The following is a 19,987-nucleotide window of genomic DNA, read 5'->3' on the forward strand; positions in this document are numbered from 1 at the left end:
GAATGAACCTCCAGAGGAAGTGGTGGATGCAGTCATAGTTACAACATTTAAAAGGCTTTTGGATAAGTTCATGAACAGAAAGGTTTGGAAGGATATGAGCCAAACGCAGGCAGGTGGGACTAGTTTAGTTTGGGACAATAGTCGTTGTGGACTGGATGGTCTGTTTCCATGCTGTATGGCTCTGTGACTCTATAAAACAGGCCTGGGATATTCAGCACCTTGAACCTGTACCACCATTTAGTTAGATCATAGCTGAGCTGTATCTTAACTCTACTAACCTGCATCGATTGTGTAATCTGTAAAAGCGCCAATGAAGATTTATCAATTTCCCATTTGGAAATTTTCAACAGGCTGCCAGCATTTTAGGGGAGAATTTCAGATTTTTTTACTATCCTTTGTGTGAATAACTGTTTCCTAACAACCTTCCTGAACCGGTTGGAGTTATATCCAACTCAAAGGAAGAAGGTAGCTCTAGTTGGAGGACCCATCACCTCAGCTACAGGACATCTCTGTAGTAGTTTCTCAGGGCAGTGTGTTAGACCTAACCATCTTCAGGCTGCTTCTTCCAACATAAGGTCAGAAATGGGCAAGTTCTGTGAGGATTAGCACCTGGTCAGCACCATTTATGACTCGTTCAGGTATTGAATCAGTCCATGTCCAAATGCAGCAAGTCATGGACAACATACAGGCTTGGGCTGGAAAGTGGCAACCAACATTTGTGCCAGGCATAGCCATCTCAAAGAAAAGTTAATCTAAACATTCTTCCTTTAGACATTCAGTAGCACTTCTGCAGAATCTTCCTGCTATCAATGTTCTGGAGGTATCATTAATCAGGAACTAACTAGACCAGGCATGTAAATACTAGTTGCTAGAGAAGGTTGCTGACCATCTCTGAGAGACAACAGTATGTACATAGGTGAATATACAGCAGAGATATTTAGAGCTCTATAAACATAATTAATTTATTAAATACTTAAACAAATAACAAACACTCTTAACTACTAGTGATATCTCAATCACTGTCATTCATGACCCTGATTTTTGTAACTAAACCTAAACGTTATTATCCAGGAGAGTTGGCAGCTGGCAAAACTGTGCTTGACATCTTCACCATGCCTCCTGATGTAGGGTATTTCTTGCAGCGTTAATCTTCGAAGTTATGCTGAAAAATCAGAGGCTTTTGGGCTGCTTCATATGAAGGTCTCTGTGTGGTATATGCCTTATTTGGAATTATCCATGCATGTGTGCAATCCTGAATGTTTCATTCAAATGTATATCTTGTTTGGCAGAAACAGCAGTTACTTAATTCCTGCTCTTGGCAGACCTGAATGACTCAGTATAACTCCACTCACATAACAGCCTATGGTAAGGCCCAAAACGTTAACTTCCTTGCTCCTCTGGTGCTGCCTGGCCTGCTTGTGTTCCTCCAGCTCCACACTGTGTTATCTCTTACCAGTTCCTGTTATCTTCAGTCTCATTGAACAAGGTCAGAGGCTAAGAATCCTGTAGCGAGTAGCACCTCCTGACTCTCCCCAAAGTTTGTCCATCATCTACAAGGCACAAATCAGGAATGCGATGGAATAATCCCCACTTGCCTAGATGGGTACAGTTCAAACAACACTTGAGAAGCTTGACACTATCCAGGAGAAGGCAGCCCATCTGATTGGTACCCCATCAACTAGCTTAAACATTTACCCCTTCGCCACTGACTCACAGTCGCAACAGTGTGTACTATCTACAGAATGCACTGTAATAACTCGCTAAGACCCCTTTGGTAGCACCTTTTCAAACCTAAGACCACATAACACCTAGAAGGATCAGGGCATCAGATGCATGGTTACAACACCGCCTGCAGTTCCCCCTCCATGCCACTCAGCATCCTGTCTTGAAAATATGTTGCCATTCCTTTACAATTATCAGGTCAATATCCTGGAATTCCCTTTCTAATAGCACCGTGAGTGCTCCTACACTGGATTGTAGCTGTTCAAGAAGGTGATTCACAACCAACATCTCAAGGAATTTTGGTGATAGGCAATAACTGCTGGCCTAAATCCATGAACAAAGGGGGAAAAAAACACCCTAGCTCTGACCTTAATGTTCCAATCCTTTGTGCTGAAATCCAACTACCCTACCCCCAGCCACCATGCTCCCACTTCCCCAATACCAGGGAAAATTGCAAATATAGAGAAACTATTAATTCTTTAATCACTTTAATTAGGCTCACCCCTTAATCATCTATATTCAAGGGAATGCAAACCCAGCGTATCCTAAACAACCTTAATGACCTATGTGATAAGTGGGTTAACCACCTTTTCAATGTAAACCCTTTATTCATTGTCATATTTGAGGTTAGCACCTTTTATGGAAATAGTAGACTCAGGAATATCACGCTACAAATCTGTTCCTTATTAGTATAATACCCAAACATCTTAACCCAGAAGTTTTAAGATATCTGTTCTTTGATGGGGACAGAAGGATGGTTGGGGGAGATTAAGGTAAAAATGACTCAGCAATTTAAATAACAACAATTTTATAGTTTTACAGTATCATCTTTAACATGATGTACTACCTCTCGGTGTCACAGTGAGCATATGAGGAGATATTACATCAGATGAGCATAAACTTGGTCAAAATGGCAGAATTTCAAGAAGTGTCTAAAATGAGGAAAACAGCTATTGAATATTCTATATTTAAGACTGGGATGAACAAATATTTACAATTGTAGGATATGGGAGGGGTCAGAAAAGTGGAGTTGAAGCCCAATACCATCCATGGTCATAGTGAATGATGGGCTGAAAGGTCTATTCCTGCTCTTATTTCTTGTGTTATAGTGGGAAATGGAGATGTGTGGAAAGAGAATTCCAAAGTTTGGAATCGGGGTAACTGAAGGTACAATGCTGGAGCAGTTGAGTGTGAACTTTTTTTATATTCACTTCTGGGATATACGTGTCACTGTCTGGGCCAGTATTTATTGTCCGTCCCTAACTGCCTTTGAGAAGGTGGTGATGAGTTGCCTTTTTGAGCCACTGCAATCCATTTGTGTAACTTGACCCATAATGCCCTTAGGGAGGGAATGTATAAGAATCTGTTGTGTATATTCATAGTACACAACAACCAAATTATCTTCCCTGTTATCTTAATGTCAAAATTAGCTTGGTTATTTTCAAATGGTTTAATGTTTCTGTTTTAATGGCAAGTTTTAGGTAAGCAAGTTAATTAACATAACAACATGGTTGATCATTTCTACCGATATTATCAGATAAAAGGTTTTTGGTTTAAACTCAATATTATTCATTGACTAATGTGATACATATACACATTCTGGTTTTCAAGTTTTAAACATTTATTGTATTAAATCTAAGGGATATGCCTTGTCAGTCTACAGTGGACAAAATTAATGTTGACTAGACTGTTTCTAGATACCATTGACTCTGCTGTTTCAACTCACTTTGTTAACCATGCTGTAAGAATTTATCATTGTCTAAAGCCTGGCTGGGGCTGAACTATTTAGAAGAAACTCTTAAGAGCATGAGTATGCCATTGGGCCCTTTGAGGCTTCGACACTATTTAATAAGATTGAAGCTGCTCTGATAGTGATCTCAACTCTGCTTTCCCACCTGTTTGCCCCTGTAATCCTGGACTCATTCCCCTGCCAATCAAAGATCTGTCTAACTCAGCCTTTAATAAATTCAATACCCAACCTCCATGCTTTCTTGAAAACAGAATGCCATATTAAATAATCCCTGAGAGAAATAAATTTTTCCTCATCTCTTAAAAAGCATACCTTTTTATTCTTAAACTTTGACCCATAGTGATGGTCTATCCCATAAGAAGAATCCATCTTCACCCATCCACCCAATAAAGATCCCTCAAGATCACATATGTTCTAACTGTAAATGGGTATTCGTCTGGCCTGTTCAACCATTCTTCATACAATAAGCCCTTCATTTCCAGAACTGAGTCAAATGAACCTTCTCTGAACACGTTCGTATACTTTTTAAAGTAAAGAGACCAAAACTGCACAAAGCACTTCAGATGTGTCTCATCAAGGCAGCACTCTGTGCAGCTGCAGTAAAACTTCTGTACTTTTATATTCTATTCCTGCTTATAACAAACTGCAATGTACTATCTACTGTAAGTGTGGACTGACCTTTGTGATTAATGCACCAGGATGTCCAGGTTCCCTGGACCTCAGTTTTGCAATCTATCTCCATTAGTGTACAGCTTTCCTATTCTTTGTACCAAAGTGAACAAGTTCACCATTTTCCACATTATATTCCAAATGACAAATTTTTGTCCACTCACTTTCAATCCGACGTTTTTGCAGATTCTACCTTCTCTTGACGTCACACCTTCCTTCCTATCTTGGGCATTTCAGTAAATATATTTTTCCCATTGAAATACAAAGGGATGTACAGAGAGATTGATATGGGTGACCCTGGCAGGCTAAACAGGCAGGAGTGGAAAGCAATAAGGAAGGCAAATGGGATGCCGGTTTGAGTTCAGAAATAGGGATGCATTCCAGCAATTATACGAGGCCTTGGAGATACTGGACTTGGAGTACTGTGTACGATTTTGGCCTGGCCTGAGAGAGAATATACTTGCCCTGGTGGGAGTGCAGCAGGCATTCACTTGGCTAATAGCAAGGATAACAGGACACCGACAATCTGTAAGGAGAGAGTGGTTTGACTGGCCTGGATTCACTCGGCTCAGAAGGATGAGATGGGACTTGATTGAAATGTGTAAAATTCTAATACGGACAGACAGGCTTGATGCAGGGAGGATGTTTCTCCTGGATGGGAGTTGGCCATTTAGGACTGAGATTGTCGTGATTATAACGAGATCAGCCAGGTGGACCTCAGAGAACATGAGTTCCCTGTTTTAGGGTGGTTAACCTGGTCCACTCAAGGAGCTTTGGCTGACAGATATAAACAGGTGTCTCAGAGATTCTGTTCACAACTTCTGTTCAGAGCTCGCTCTGATGAAGCCAGAACAGTACCAAGTACTATGCACATACAAATGAAGAGTGACTTGGTGATTGGAATACTAGCCTCTGTTGAGATATTTCAGAGATGAAGAAATATTTCTTCACTTGGAGGTTGGTCAAGCTTTGGAATTCTCTAACATTGAAGGTTTTGGATGGTGGCTCACCTAATATAGTTAAGGAAGAGATTTATATCTTAAAAATGTATCAATGGCATCAAGGGGTGACGGATAGCAGGAACAATGGAGCTGAGAAAGGAAATCAACCTGACCATAGTGAATAACAGAGAAGGCTTAAATAGCCAAGTGGCCTACTCTTGCTGTTAGTTTCTATGTTTCTGCCATCTGAGTCATTGACAGACATTGTAAATAGTTGAGACACTTGTAGTAAGCCAAATTATATTCTATTAACTACAGTTTGTGAATCCCAAAATGACACAGTTATTGCTATTCTCTGTTTCCTGTTTGCTAGCCTGTACTTTATCTATGATAATATATTACCCCATAAACCATGTGTTCTTTTATGTTGTGTAGCAATCCTTAGTAACCTCACTTAATCAAATGCCTTTTGGAAATCCAAGTACACCTACGGTTTCCTGTTTGTCACCTTGCTTGTTGCTTCCTTAAAGAAATCCAAATTAGTTTGACACTCTTTCCCTTTAATGCCCACGCTTTGTGTGAGTTCTTCAAAAGTGTTACTCTGGCAGTTCTCTATGCATGTATCTGTTTTATTTTGCCTGCAACTTTGTAGTTTTTATCGGCCTGTCTCACAAACCAGGAAATGTATCTATGTCAGCCCCCACACGCAGCATTGTGACGATCATCAGATAGTTTTTTTTTGTGATACTGCCGCAGAGTCTGCTTCTGGCCACCCCTAAGGGGCCTTGGTTTGACATTTCATTCAAAATCCAACATCAGCAACAGTGCAGTGCTCCTGTAGTACCACGTGGGAATGTCAGCCTGGATCTTCCTGATCAAGCCTCTGGAGTGGAGTCAGAGTGGAAAGTGATACTGACAAGGATTCAGGGCTGGCTGTCATCTGAATTTGAAGTCTGTGACGTTTTAAGGTTTATCCGTGGAATGTGGATGTGACTGGCTGTGGACGGTTAAATTGCCTGTTCTTAGTCACCATTGAGAAGATTGTGGTGAGCTGCCTGCTTGAACTGCTGCAGCCTATTTACTGTAGGTAGGCCCGCAATGCCCTTTGAAGAGGGAATTCCTGGATTTTGACCCAGTGACACTGAAGGAACGATGATATATTTCCAAGTCGGGAGGCTGAGTGACTTGGAGGGAAACTTGCAAACTTCAGCGTTCCCATTTATCTCCTGCTTTTATCCTTCTCAATGATAGTGGCTGTGTGTTTGGAAGGTTTCTAAGGAGCCTTGGTGAAGTTCTGCAATGAATCTTGGAGATGGTACATATTGTTGGCATTGAGCATCGGGTGGTGGAGGGAGTGGATGTTCTGTCAGTGAAGCAGGCTGATTTGTCCTGGATGGAGTCAAACCACTTGACAGTTGTTGGACCTGCACTCGTCCAGGCATGTAGGGAGTATTCCATCACATTCCTAGCTTGTGTGTTATAGAAGGTTTGGGGAGTCAGGAAATGAGTTACTTGCTGCAATATTCCTGGCCTCTGACCTGTTTTTTTAGCCTCAGTGTTTAAATGCCTCATACAGTTCAGCTTCTGGTGAATGGTAACACCAGGTTGTTGGTAGTGAGGGACTCAGTGATGGTAATGACACTGAATGTCAAAATGGATGGTAAAATTTTCTCTTATTAGAGATATCAATTACTTGGCACTTGTCAGCCCAAATCTGCATATTGTCCAGATCTTGCTGCAATTGGACACAAGCTGCTTCATTATCAAGTCATGAATGGTGCTGAGTATTGTACAATTATCAGCAAACATCCCCACCTCTGACCTTATGATGGAGGGAATGTCATTGATGAAGCTGGTTAGGCCTAGGATACTACCCAAAGGAACTCCTGCAGAGATGTCCTCGAGCTGAGAGGATTGACCTCCAACAACCTCAACCATTTTCTTCTGTATAACTCCAACCAGTGAAGAATATTTAGTCTGGTAGCCACAAATGATTAGTTTTAACTATTTGAAACCTTAACAAATGTGAAAGGAAAAAAATAGATTTACGCTGTTATTACTAATTTTGTCCCTTTTGAGTCAAAGAACAAAACCTTTTCAGGGAATGAGTAATGTGAGCTATGGCAAGATTTGTGTCAGAATCAAGGCCAAGCCCAACACCAGGAGCATCTTGTACCTTTATGCTTTTCGTACGTGATGCATTGAGTTTCTCACTGAGCAATGATGAATTGTCAATTGTGGACGATTACTGCTTTGTTGATGGTCCATTTGCCTCATTAATATTCAGCTTCCTACCATAGTAAATTCACCAAATAGGCTAGACATTGGGAAAACTCAACATGGAAATCTCAGAGGATACCTGACATATCCAGCTTGCAAACTGCCCCAGAGGACCTCTCTATTGGTTACCAGGTGCCAACATGTTAGGGTATGGTCCATGGGCACCAGTAACATGCACCCTATGTCCATGGACATTGGCTTCCAATATGTCATAGGTTCATAGAGATGTATAGCATGGAAACAGATCCTTTGGTCCAACTCATCCATGCTGTTCTAAACCCTTCCTATTCATGTACCTATCCAGATGCATTTGAAATGTTGTAATTGCGCCAGCCTTCACCACTTCCTCTGGCAGTTCATTCCATACACGCACTACCCTCTGCATGAAAAAGTTGCTGCTCAGGTCCCTTGTAAATCTTTCCCTTCTCACTCTAAACTATACCCTCTAGTTTTGGACTCCCCTGCCCAGGACAAAAGACCTTGGCTATTCACCCAATCCAGGCCCTTCATGACTTTATAAACCTCTATAAGATCACTCCTCAGCTTTAGATTCTCCAGGGAAAATGGCCCCAGCATATTCAGCCTATCCATATAGCTCAAACACTACAAACCTGACAACATCTTTGTAAATCATTTCTGACACCCTTTAAGTTTTACAACATCTTTCCTACAGCAGGGAGACCAGTGTCAGACTCTAAGAATCCTCATGGCAAATCTCTAACCCACTTACAGGACACTCCAGCACCTCTGTGCTGTGCCCTGGGCGCACTCATTGTACCGCTGCAAGAAGGACAATCTGTGCTCAGGGATACACACACATGGACTGGACCAGGCTGCATCTCCAGGGTGTTTGCTCGCCATTGTAATCCTCATTCCCTATGAACCTACCTTGATGTTCAGCATCCCTGCCTTGCTTTGCCTTTATGTGCATTGCCTATCAGCTAGAGATATCAGGCTCTCTTGAAAGGAAGGAAGTTTTTCATGGTCGTCAACAGGCCTCAGTCAAGTCAAGGGGACAGCCTTTGCTTAGAGGGTCCTTGCACAGTAGGGAGTAGTTTATTGAAAGGAAACTAAGTGATTGAGATACAGGAATGCAGCCAGCTTATAGACTCTATACGACAGGGTCTGTGCTGTCAAGAGAGAAAACGGAAGTGATGGTAGCTATTATAATATACGTAGTTGAGGCCAATATCGGGCAGTTAGGGAAAAAAGCTGAACATGAGAAAACGCAGCCTAGTTGGATCTTCAGCTCAAAGTCCAGGTTTTAACATCTCCCAGCTCTTAACGTTTAGAAATTGCAGTTCATTCTGAGCACTTGTACTTGACCCTGGGCATAATGAGATACGAACCATGTACAGAAACCATGGTGCAGTCACACGGGGACCCAATGAATAGTTAGTGCCTTTTATTGAATATAATTACCCAGACAGTCTAAATCCACCTTTTGAATAATATTGGAATTATACCTGGGGTTCACTCACCGCAAAGTTACACGACATAACAACTATGAACAAAAACTCAGTAAATTCGTAATCTTTATTTGTCAATCCTTAGAAGCAAGCAGGGTGCTTCCCATAGAATATAGATTGCCGCAAGAACCTTAACATGAAGTTCTTTTAATGTGGGGGAGTTAATTGCGCTGCAGCTGCCACACTGTTCAGTCTAGCCAGGAACCTCCCCCGCTCTGACTGCCCACTGTGGGCACATTGAAAGAGTTTGCAGGCTGATAATCAACCTGTTTGACTACATTACAGCCATGCCTTCTGGGACAATTGAGTGCTGGAGTGGAACTTGGCTCTTGTGGCTCAGAGGTGGAGAAAATGGCCGAGACGTGACAGGGCAATTTAGCATGGCCAATCCACCTAACCTGCACGTGTTTACAGTTAAGCATCCCAGACCAAATCTTCTCCTAACGAGAAATAATTTCTCCAGCACACTGCAGAAATCCTGCTTTTATTAGAGATGGGCAATTTTTAACTGCTGGACTCGGAAACCTGAAAATAATGAACATATTCCAATCTGCATTTCCTGACCAAACCAGAATTAAACTCTTACTAATCTGAGCCTGCATTTACTCAACACCAATTAGATTTTGAAGCTTTTATGACAGAGCAGTTCATCAATGAATGCTGTCACACTCCTGCCCTTATGAAGCAAATTGTTGTCATGAGTAGTTAGAGCACTGCTGGATCAGCAATGAAATGGAAGTTTGAACACAAGTAAACATTTCTAATCAAAACGTTAGCTTTTTGTCTGCACATATGCAGATTACTAGAACTTGTACTGAACCAGTTTATGGCTCCCCCCTTCTTGGTAACAACTTGAGTTTGATTTTTTTAAATGTGCTGTTGTTCAGCACATTGCAAGTGAGTCAACTTTTAGCAACAGAACATTTCTTGAGCAGGGTATGTGTTCACTTCCTGTCCTATCTGCTCTAAAAATGATTGATGAAGGCAGTTTGTGGTTATTGCTGCAGCTCTTTAGGAAGTGACAGCATTGCCGAGAATGAGCAGGTCCTCAGCAAAGATTTTTCCATGTATATACCATGAATTTGGCCACTCTGGGGTCCAGCTCTTGCTCTTTGCCACCCATTCTTGTTCCAGATGGCTTTGTTCTGACTTCCTTTCCTTTGTCTTGTCTGTTCATTGCCAAACAGGAAATAATCAGAATGGCAAAATTGAAGGTTATGTCACTGAATCAAGGGGATTAAGTTGAACACATTAAGGTAACACTTTGGTCGAGGCCACACTTTGAATATTGTGTCAATTCCGGCCATGATACATTGGCATAATGCTGTTCAGTGTGTGACTCGACATGTGCAACTGCATTGAAACCCTTCTGTTCTGTTGTGTTTCAGTGCTGCAAAAATGTGAATTGCCAGAATTCCAGTGGCATGTGGCAATGTCCCTCTTCAACTAGCTGCCAGGAAGAGTTTGAGGAAAACCTGATAATTGATGGCACCCACTTCCTCTCTCCTTATTTTCTCTCAGAGCTGCCAGAATATTACCATCTCCTGATGAAATTATTTGCAAAGCGTTCTATCATGTGTTTTGGGCACCTTGAAGTGACCATTGCCAACCATTTTACACACAGCAAGATCCTACACTCTCCAAACAATCTGGTGTTGCCTGTAGGAGGAATGTTGGCCAGAATGCTGGGAGGACTCAAAGATTCCATGAGCTATTTCATTCTGCAGTGTGGCAGTCAATAGGGACAGTTGTAGGTCATTAGGCCCCCTGAACCTGCTCCGCCATTCAATAGGGTCATGGCTGATCCGACATTCCTCACATCCATTTTCCTGCACGTCCCCAATAACCCTTGATTCCCCAACTGATCAAGAATTTATCTATCTCAGCCTTAAATATACTCAAGGACTCTGCCCCCTCAGCTCTTATTAGCAAGGAGTCCCATGTACTCACGGCCATCTGACAGCCAAAATTCCTCCTCATCTCAGTCTGAAATTGGCACCTGTTTGTTCTGAAACTATGCAGTCTGGTCCTGGCTGCTGCCATGAGAAGTGTCCTCTCCGTATTTACCCTGTCAAGCCTCTTTCAAAACTGAATGGTGGTGTAAAGGGTTGATATGAAAATGCAACTGAGATAGTTTGCATCTTTGATCACATGACTACCAGATCCAATGGGAGATGGTGCTATCTGGTCATCCTTTATAAAGCCCCATCCTCAGTATAGTTTGCAGATGTCTTCCATAAAAGTTAATGTTTTCTGACAGCCTGTCTGTCTGGTATCTATCAACCCCAATCCCAAATGGTAATAATAGACAGACTTTGCGCCTGTGGAACCAAATATACCAGTCACGTTTATTAGTCATTGCATTACTTCCATTCCTCATTTATGTAGCAGATGCACAAATTTTCAAAATGGAAATTGCTACATGATGGACCTGAATGTAAGCTTAAAGCATGGAAATAATAGAGAACTCACACTTGACCGCCTCTTACATTGGCCTGTGAATTATTTTTAGACTGCCCTTGAGCCACTTTAAAGCACAAAATACACGTAGCCTCATATAATTTGATAATGAGATAAATCCTATTTTAGGATCCCTAGGTTGTCCAAGGCCTACTTCAGCCCTGTTTGTTTTACCGCATACGACGTGACAGCCAGCGACCAGCAATTAAACCTGATTCAGAGCACTTCTAAGGCCTCCTGACATGTTGACATGACTTCTTTGATGCCTGAATAATCATACTTTGAAATTGAAGAAAAGAGAACTCTATCTATTTAATTCTGCAGGCTGCTTGGAAGGAAGTGGAACTGAGTCAGACTCCACTAGATCAGTCTTTACCGATTGTTCTACATTACATGCTTTGCAAATGCAGCTATGAAATGTTCTACTAAATGATCCCTGAAAAAATATTTACACATAACACTGTTGTTCCTGTCTTTAATATATAACAATACAATTTCAACCATCCCCAACCCCCACATCTCCTGTACTCGCCTGAGGTGAAGACCACTGCCAGTAAAGTGAGCAAGTCCAATTCAACCTGGCCATTCATAGGAATTGGCCATCACAGGCAAAGTGAATGTTTCTTGCCATTGAGACAGTGATGGTGAGCTGACTTCTTGAGCCATTGCAATCTGTTTTGTCTAGGATTATGGGAGACAATGGCCTAGTGGTATTATCGCTGGACTGTTAATCCAGAGATGCAAGTTATATTCTGGGGACCTGGGTTTGAAGCCCACCATGGCAGATGGTGGAATTTGAATTCAATAAAAATCTGGAATTAAGAGTGTTGTGATGACTTTTAAGCAATTTTCAGGGGGGAAAACCAGCTAGTTTACAAATGTATTTTGGGGAAGGAAACTGCCAGCCGTATCTAGTCTGGCCTACATATGACTCCATTCCCAGAGCAATGTGGTTGACTCTCAATTAGGCAATAACTGTTGACCTAGTCAGTAATACCCTCACCCCCCTGAAATAATTTATTTAAAAAACTGGAGGTGTTCCTCTGCACTTGCCACCCTTGCTCCATTGCAGATTTAGGACATAGAACATTACAGCACAGTACAGGCCCTTCGGCCCTCGATGTTGTGCCGACATTTGGGAGCTGCCTTTGCAAATGCAACAGCTGAGTTGACCCAAGGCTCACTTTCAAGCTAGCCCCAGGGACATGCCATGTACACGTGCCCGTAGTTTGTGGTAAGCAACCATATGCCCTGTGGTTACCAACAAAAGTCAGCAGAAACTTCCTCCGTTTATACTAGTCTTTGTGAGGCGGATTGTTTTGGATTGAGTTGCTGGAGTTCTCTTCTTCCTGCTGAAAATGCAGAATTCTTTTCTACATTGGCGTAAATGTGTCAGCAGATTTACCAGATTAATATCTGGCACAAACTGGTTGCCTTATTAGGAACAGTTGTGAAGGCCAAACTTGAATCTGCAGATGTTTAGTAGAATAAGAGGCAAATTTATTCTCATTGTAGTTGGGACAGCACAGTGGCACAGAGGTTAGCGCTGCTGCCTCACAACACCAGGACCATGGGTTTGATTCCACCCTCGGGCGACTGTGCGGCGTTTACACATTCTCCCTGTGTCTGCGTGGGTTTCCTCCCACAGTCCAAAGATGTGCAGGTTAGGTGGGCATGCTAAATTGCCTGTAGTGTTCAGGAGTGTGTAGTTTACAGGGTTAAAGGGTGATGGGTTCTGGGTGGGATGCTGTGAGGGTCAGTGTGGACTTGTTAGGCTGTAAGGATTCTATGATCTATGAATTTCATTGAAACAGAAAGATCCTGGGGGACCTTGACAGAGCAGATGTGGAAAGGATACTTCCTCTTGTGACAGATTCAGAACAAAGGGTCAGTGCTTTAAAATCAGGGGTCATCCATTTATAACAGAGGTGAGGATAATTTTTCTCTCACAGTCGTGGGTCTTTGGAACTAACTTCCTGAAAAGGTGGTGGAAGCAGAGTTTTTGAAATTTTTTTTAAGCAAAGGTGGCTAGAATTTTAATAAGCAAGGGAGTGAAAGGTTATATCGGGTTGACAGGAATGTGGATCAATCCGATCAGCCACGATCGTATTGATTGCATAAGAACCTGGCGCAGGACTAAGCCATCTGGCCCATCAAGCTTGCTCCACTATTCAATAAGATCATGGCTGATCTTTTTGTAGAGTCAGTTTCACTTATCTGCTCGCTCAGTATAACCCTGAATGCCTTTACTGTTCAAAAATCTATCTATGCCTTAGAAACATTCAATGAGGAAGCCTCAATTGCTTCACTGGAAAGGGAATTCCACAGATTCGCAACCTTCTAGGTGAAAAGGTTCCTCCTTAACTCAGTCCTAAATCTACTCCCCCTATATTTTGAGGCTATGCTCCCCAGTTCAAGTCTCCGAGCAGACAAGAGGAATTTTTCTGGGTGCCTTGTGCTCACAAGTGCCCAATGCCCTGTACAGGTGCCTACACTGGACTCCAGATGGCTATATGTAAAAGACTGAAATGTCTGTGGGCAACTGTAAGTGTAAATACTGACTGTTGATCTGTTACACTGCACAAAATCCAGGTCATTTTCTCAAAAAAAAAGAGATTTAACAGGTTAGTTGATGAATTTGAGAAAGGGAAGTGGACTGAACACAGTAACAGTGGAATACTCCACATGTAAAGTGGAATGCAAAAATGGAAAGATGAGAGACTCACTCAAGAGTCTATGAATTGAAGCTGAATGGAGCATTTGGGCGAGTGTAGAAGCTCCGTTTCGAAATGATTCCACGTCTAAATTTGCAAATCTGAAACTGAATATAAAAAAGGTGAGTAACTCAGGAAGTAAAACTATCCTAATTCAAAATAACATTCAAATTACAACTGGTTGGTTCATTCCTAAAGGATTTCTTATTGTTCATGGTCATGGGGTGATCAGTACCACAGCCCAGTGTACTCTAAATTGGTCTACTTATTCATTGGGAGGATTAAGCTATCATTGATGAGGCATTTATTTCCTTCTTCCAGCTACTCCGTGAAGATGCTTATTTGATTTGATTTGTTATTGTCACGTGCACTAAGATACAGTGAAAAGTATTTTTTGTGTGCTATCCAGACAAATCATACCTTGAATAAGTACATCAGGATAATAGAACAGAGTGCAGAATATAGTGATAATAAAATGTGAGGCTGGATGAACACAGCAGGCCAAGCAGCATCTCAGGAGCACAAAAGCTGACGTCAGCTTTTGTGCTCCTGAGATGCTGCTTGGCCTGCTGTGTTCATCCAGCCTCACATTTTATTATCTTGGAATCTCCAGCATCTGCAGTTCCCATTATCGCAGAATATAGTGATACAGCTTATAGAGGAGGCGCAGAGAAAGATCAACTCTAATACGTGAGAGGTCCATTCAAAGGTCTGTTAACAATGGGGAAGAAGCTGTTCTTGAATCTGATGTTTTCAAACTTTTGTATCTTCTGCCTGACGGAACAGGATGAAAGAGAGTATACCCGGAATGGAAGGAGGCTTTGATTATGTTGGTCGGTTTCCCGATTGCAGCGGGATATATAGATGGAATCAATGGAAGAAAGGCTGGGATGCAAGATGGAGTGAGTTGCGTTCACAACTCTCTGCAGTCTTGGGCTGTTTGGCTGATTTGGTGGTGGAAGGGGAAAAAGAGAGCTGAGATTTACCCTCAAAGCTGTCGAGAGAAGAGTGTCCCCTTCAGGGGCTGGAGTACATTATCTCCTCTATCTCCCAATCCCCAACCTCCAACACTATTTTCATTTAGTTTCCATTATTTCCTCATCTTTTTGGTTTCTTTTAATTATTGTGACACTATGGGAAGTATGGGTTAATGGTCATTTAATTGGGTGATGAGATAATGTGTTGTTCGAAATAAAACAAAGAGCTGGGATTTGGATACAAGGGAGGTGTAGTATCATGATAATATCACTGCAGAATTCTCAAGTTAATGCACCATAGAGAGGAGATCACATCCCACCATGGAAGCTGGGTGGGGCTCTGTGGCACTGAGGCAGTGTCCCTACCTCTCAGCTAGAAGGTACTGGTTCAATTCTATATGTCCAGAAGGTATCATTAATCAATCTGAGCAGATGGATTGAAAAGAAGTGAAGAAAGAGCTGAGATTTATTTGCAGGGGGAGGCGGGAACAGTGGGGGATGAGATGTGTTATTTCCCCCAGTCCATTCTGTTTAGATTTAATCCCTTCCAATTCGCATTTTGTTACACATCCCTGTGAGTCAGGGTTGGGATTTGTTCTTGTTAGTTGCTTAATTGGGTGGTGAGGTGGTGGGTTTCTCAAAATTTATAAAAAGATAAAGTGGAATTTTCCATGATAATGGAGTTGTATTTTGGATAGGTCAAGGATCTGAAAGGGAAGGATAGAAATTGGTACTGAATTTTAGTTTAACAATGAAACAGTTGTAAATCTCTGCTAGTCTTCTAGTGCCTGTGATAGTGTATTGTGGATATCTGTCTCTCCAAAAAGGACGTCATTGGCCGCTGTTACCCTATGTGAGAGAATCTGGGAAGTTCGGAGAAATCTTAGTTCCCATCTGCAGTCTCCTTCTCTGTCAGATATTGTAACACACAAATCTTCCCCCATGGGATTCCTGCACAGATTTAGCCTCCTCTCCCAGTATAAACTACATTTATGTTGGAACAAAAGACTTACAGACCTCATTAACCTACACGTTAGCATCATTTCATACGGAGGATTCCACTCAAAATATTAATTGATCTTGGCTGCTAATCACATTGCAGTGAATTCCTCAGCATATTCATCACCTTCAGTCATTCCCCGCTCTCCCCAACAACACTGCTTCTGACCCTGAAGGTGTTGCCTCTCACTAACACACAGTTGCAGCAATCTGGCTATTGGAAAGTCAGGATAGCTCTGTGTTAGTCCGAGATAACAAGGTGTGGAGCTGGATGAACAGAGCAGGTCAGGCAGCATCAGAGGAGCAGTAAAGCTGACGTTTCTAGTCTGGACCCTTCTTCAGACCCTACTATCTCCATGTTTGTCCTTACCCTCTAGACTGTAGTTCCAAACCACACTGTGGAGCCCTCTCGACATAATCCTGGAGGAGATTTTATTGAGTAACTGGGGGAGTCCTGCACTGTCTGAGGGGTTTGCATTGTCCAAATTAGAGGCCCTGTACACTAATCTAAAATCAAAAACAAGCTTTATTACAATACTTCTATTCATTACAGTATGTGTTGACGTATCGCCTCCTTGATGCTCGAGCAGATACTAAACTGCAGAAGGCACAGATTAGTGTTCGAAATGGTCACACTAGTGCTGCTTCTTGGGGGCGTCTCCACTGGCCTCAGTTCCTGTGTTGTTCAGTTGGCAGGACAATTTGAGAATTATTCTGTGCTGGAAATGAGCTTGTGAGCTATCAGGAAATGGCTGGGCTGTGAGGCAGCCCACTGACAGTTCTTGGTCCAACCTCTCACATGTGGAATGGCGTCTTGGATACGGTACTAGTAAGGTTGCAAGCACATATAGAGCTTGATCTCCAACGGCAGTTGATGGTTTAATTAAATTTGAACTTGTTAACGATGAATCAGTACTCTGATCCTACGCTTCCCAGTAGTTTGGGAAACGGGAATGAATGAGATTCCGAGATTGCAACAGCAAATTGCTGTATAGTGGTTGCCAGTCAGGCTGACCAGTGCCTGGTTAGTCACAGTGATGCTTTACCTAACCTGAAAGTCCAACAGGGAACAGTGCAGAGCCCTCTTATGAGTAAATGGAGCAACCAATTGTGTCTTCTTTAACTAATCAGACAGAAGGATTGTGAACGGAGACTAAAATTTAGGAGCACAGTTAGGCCATTCAGCCCATTGAATGTGCTCCACCATATGATCATGGCTGATATGTTTCTCAACCCCATTCTCCTGCCTTCTTCCCATAACCTTTGATCCCTTTACCAATCAAGAACCTATCTACCTCTGCCTTTATTGTACTCAATGACTTAACCTCTGTGGCAAAGAGCTTCACAAATTGACTACCCCTCTGGCTGAAGGAATTCCTCTTCATCTCCATTCCAAATGGTTGTCCCTTCTCTTTGAGTCAGTGCCATCAGGTCCTAGTCTCCCTCACTTGTGGAAATATTTTCTCCGTGTCCACTCTGTCCAGGTCTCTCGGTATTCTGTAAGTTTTAATCAGATTTCCCTTCATCCTTCTAAACTCTGTCAAGTACAGACCCAGAGTCCTCAATTGCTCTTCATATGATAAGCCCTTCATCCCCAGGATCATGCTTGTAAATGTCTTCTGGACTCCATTCAACATCCTTCCTTAGAGACAGGACCCAAAACTTCTCTCAATATTCCAAATGCTGTTCAACCAGAACGTTTTACTGCTTCAGCACTGGATCTCCGCTCTTGTAGTCTAGCTCTCTTGAAATGAATGCTAACATTGCATTTGCCTCTCTAGCTGCCAAATGAAACTGCTTGTTAACCTTAAGAGAATCCTGAACTAGTCCCTTCCTGCTTCACATTTCTGAAGTCTTTTCCCATTTAGAAAACAGTCTATGCCTATACTCTTCGTACCAAAATGCATAATCTCACAATCTATTTCATCTGTCATTTCTTTGCCTACTCTCCTAGCCTGTCCAAGTCCTTCTGCAGCCTCCCCACTTCCTCAACACTACCTGCCCCTCTGCCTATCTTTGTGTCATCTGCACACTTAGCAATAAAGCCCTCAGTTCCTTTGTCCAGGTTATTAATGCATTACATGAATAGTTGTGGTTCCCAACATGCACCTACCTGTCATTCCTGAAAAAGACTCCTTTATCCCCACACTCTGCCTTCTGCTCAGGCAATGCTCTATGCATGCCAGTACATTGCTCCTAACACCATGAGCTTTTATTTGCAGCCTCCTGTGCAGCCTTTTCTCAAAGGTCTTCTGGAAATACAAATAGATCATGTCCACTGGCTCTCCTTTGCCTAACTTGCTTGTTACCTCCTCAAGGAATTCTAACAGATTTGTCAGGTATGACCTCCCATTGATGAAGCCGTGCTGACTCAGCCCTATTTTACAAGTACTCTGCAAGCTCATCCTTGATACTGGACTCTTAAAATCTTACCGATGACTGAGATCAGGCTATCCGTCCTGTACTTTTCTGTCTTCTTTCTACCTCCCTCCCTGTTACATTAGCCATTTTTCGGTCCTCTGGGACTCTCCCTGACTTTAGTCACTCCTGAAAAATCACCACCAATGCCTCCGGTATCTCTGGTACCTCCTTCCATACTGTGGGGTGTAGCCCATCTGGTCTGGGTGGTTTATCCATCTTCAGACCTTTCAGCTTCCCCAGCACCTTCTCCTGAGTGATAGTATGCTGCTGGTGTTTTCCACCGTGAAGACTGATGCAAAGTACCTATCCATTTCCTCTGCCATTTCTTTATTCCCCATCACTACTTCTCTAGCCTCATTTTCCAGCTGTCCACTGTCCACTTTTGCTTTAACCACTGAAATAAACTCTTGCAATCTTCTTTTATATTACTAGCTACCTTATTCATATTTCACCTTCTCCCCCTTTATTGCTTTTTTTAAATTATTGCCTGTGATTTTTAAAGGGTTCCCTACCCTCTAGCTTCCCACTAATCTTCATCACATTGTGTGCTTTTGCTTTTATGCTGGCCTGACTTAGCATGGTTGCCTCATCTTCCTCTCAGTATGTTGCTTCTTCCTTGGGATGGATTTCTGCAATGCTTCCTGAAATTATCCCCAGAAACTCCTGCCATTGCTGCTCCACCTGTGTCCTCTAGGATTCCCTTCCAATCAACATCTGGCCAGCTCCTCCCTCATGTCTTTGTAGTTACTTTTACTCGGGTGTAATATCATTACGGAGTGAATTCTATCATATTATGGTCACTGCTTATCTTACCTTAAGTTCCCTAATCAAGTCTACCTCATTACACATCACCAAATTCAGAACTGCCTATTCCCTAGCGGACTCTACCACAAGCTGCTCCAAGAAAAACACCTTGTAGACGTTCCACGTACCCCTTCCCTTGAATTCTGCTGCCAGCCAGTTTTCCCAGTCCACTTGTATTTTGAAGTCCCCCTTGATTATTGTAATAATGCCATCCTTATATGCCTTTTCTATCTCCTGATTTATTTTCTTCCCCACATCCACACTTCTGTTAGGAGGCTGATAAACAACTCCCATCAGGGTCTTTCTTCCTTTGTGGTTCCTCGACTCCTCTATTGATACAGATTTTATGCCTTCTAATTTCTTGCTATAAATTTAATTTTATTACTTACTATCAAAGCAAACCCTCCCCCTCTGCCTATCTGCCTGTCCTTTAGATGGGATGTGTATTTTTGTATATTTAGTTCCCAGCCCTGGTCCCCTTGCAGTCACATCTCTATGATAGCCACATCATACTGGCCAATTTTAATCCATGCTACAAGCTCATGTACCTTGCTTCATGTACTGCATGTATTTAAGTACAACACCCTCGGTCCTAGTGGACCACCCCCTCTTTTCATAGTTGACCCCTCATCTGCTGCTCCTGAAGTTAGATTCCTAACCCTTTCCGTGTTCTTTGTCCTCATACTTGTTCTAGAAACTTTAATAATCCGTGTTGAGTCCTCCCACCTTTTAACTTTTTCCATAGTTTTCCATGCAACTAAATCCATCCCTTTGCTATTTA

General features: G+C 42.3%; 1 protein-coding gene across 5 annotated transcripts in view; it reads left to right on the forward strand.

Moving 5' to 3' along the window:
• Positions 1–19,987, forward strand: part of pstpip1a (proline-serine-threonine phosphatase interacting protein 1a) — a 113,380-nt gene that overhangs the window by 29,744 nt on the left and 63,649 nt on the right. The gene's annotated exons all lie outside the window — the stretch shown is intronic.

This window comes from Stegostoma tigrinum, chromosome 36 (genome assembly GCF_030684315.1).
Source record: "Stegostoma tigrinum isolate sSteTig4 chromosome 36, sSteTig4.hap1, whole genome shotgun sequence".
Lineage (NCBI taxonomy): Eukaryota > Metazoa > Chordata > Chondrichthyes > Orectolobiformes > Stegostomatidae > Stegostoma > Stegostoma tigrinum.